The sequence below is a fragment of the Ostrea edulis genome, chromosome 8, assembly GCF_947568905.1.
Source record: "Ostrea edulis chromosome 8, xbOstEdul1.1, whole genome shotgun sequence".
Classification (NCBI taxonomy): domain Eukaryota; kingdom Metazoa; phylum Mollusca; class Bivalvia; order Ostreida; family Ostreidae; genus Ostrea; species Ostrea edulis.
In genome coordinates, this window is record NC_079171.1 from 21,820,807 (window position 1) to 21,823,245 (window position 2,439).

The following is a 2,439-nucleotide window of genomic DNA, read 5'->3' on the forward strand; positions in this document are numbered from 1 at the left end:
AAAAAATCAAGACAATTTTATACTCTTCTCAATCAAAACTGCACAGAACCTACTGGTAAAAGAAAGTCGAATGAAATATTTGAATTAAATGACACAGAATGGCAAATGATCTTCAGATTGCCCTTTAAAGTTACAAGTAATTGTAAACTGCAGTGGTTTCAATATAGAATTCTGAACAAAATTTTAGCTTCAAACTCATACTTATTCAAAATCAAAATTAGAGATGATAAGAATTGTACATTCTGTCAATTAAAAGAAGAAACAATTGAACATTTATTTTGGGAATGTGATAGTGTTCAGCATTTCTTAAGAGAATTTGAAGTATGTTTTGAACATAAGACCAATCTGCAAATATCAATAACAAAAAATAATTTTAGTTTGGATTTTTGGATGAAAAGAAAACTATACAAAATAATCTTGTTCTTTGGCTGAAATATTATACCTATACTATGAGATGTAAAGGGAAGACACTGAATGTAAATGTTGCGATATCGCTAATGAATACATTTTATGAAACTCACAGACATATTGCATATAAAAATGGTGAAAAAGATTTGTTTGACACCTGCTGTAACCGTTGGAATCAATTATTTCATTGAGTGTTTGTTTGTTGTTGTTGGTTTTTCTTTCTTGTTTTTTTTTTATGTTTAATTTTTTTTTTTTTTTTTTTATAAATTTCAATATATATGTACCTTTTTAAAATATATTAAATAATGACTGAATTCATCTCTCTCTCTCTCTCTCTCTCTCTCTCTCTCTCTCTCTCTCTCTCTCTCTCTCAGAAAATGATATATACATATACACTGTACCTTTGATAGTTTCTTATAAACATTTTGTACAAGTTTCTTTGCAGAATGTATGTACATATATACTGTATGTATGTTTAAAAAAATAAATATAAAAAAAAGGTTTAAACATTAGACCTACCAATGGCTCCATGTATACTTCAACTATGGAAAAATATACATAGTAAGGTCAGAGAACATAATTAAAATCCCCAGGTCGTTAACTTTACTATTCGGGAGGGGGGGGGGGGGGACTGCCATGATACATGTGTGTTGGAATAAGTAAGCCCCAAGTATTTCTATATCGAAATCTCTATGAAGTGTATTGTTTTACCCAACTACATTTACAATATAGATGTGATCTGCAATATATAAATTACATAATTTGTAATTGGAAATGTGTGCACTATACCCATAGTCTGGTTATATAGGAATGGGATATTTATTAGAGGATCTACCAACGAAATATAGGCCTACGGTGCACAATAAAACTGTTAAAACACCCCTCCTCTTTTTCATCAGAACAGCAGTCCTCATCGTTTTAATAACGTACGTATACAATATTTCGATAATAAAAATTACATTTGATCTTTCGATAGAAAATAAATTATTTTAGTGAGAATGAGATGCTTTGAATACACAAAAAGTGCGTCACTATGCATGTTTGGGTTTGACGCATTGTAAGGTTAAAGTGTGACGTGAGCATCAGTGTAGAAAATTATTTAGATATTTTTTGTTAGACGCATCTTTCTGCAAGTTTCATATGAATACACGCGAGCATAACAGAAAGAAATTTAGAAAACCAATATGGGACAGACTGACAGACAAGAGGGACAGACGGACAAAGGGAGAAGAAAGCTATATTCCCTTTGGTTTTAGAAATCCTTTTAATTTCAGTAGTCACCCCAGGAGTAAATTATGTAAGAAACATGTTTATTAAGCGCTTAGTGCATGTGCTTATAATGGGTAATTCAGATAACGGAAGTCGTCCGTTTAGAGTTCCCTATAGCGATCAACTATTGACGGACGTTTCAGCTTCGTAACTAAGCTTTGGTATTGCTCTGTCTCCGATAAGTACCGTGCCAACAACATGACCGATTGAAGCAAGTTAGGGTTTTGATACCTTGAATGGAAAATAAATCTAATGCATTTTTATGAGTGTTTATAACGAGGGAAAATTATTAAACAATCGCGAGCACATTGTAAACAATCTGGCGAGTACATCGTAAATAACAGTGGCGGATCCAGGAATTGTGGTTACTGGGGGTGCCACTATATGAGGCTGGGGCCGCTTTAAGGTCCCCATTAGGTCAAGGGGGACGCCCTTATGGGAGCCCAGGGGGCGAAGCCCCTGGAAGCTCCTGGATTTACAGATTTTATATAGCTTGAAATATGTCTCCTATTTAAGTAATTTGTTCTATTTTCTATCATTTTTGATCAAGTGAAATTAGTAAAATGATGCAAAATTTAAGGAGTTTTGGAAAAAAATTAAGTTCTCCTAATAAAGTAATGCTAGAAATGAAAAGAAGTTGTAATTTATTACTCCAGAAGTGGGAGAATTATTGCTTCTTTTATCATTTAGTACATTTTTCTAAACAAGACACCCCGATTTACCTTAACTGCTGCCCACCCCCCTTAAATCCGCCACTGATAG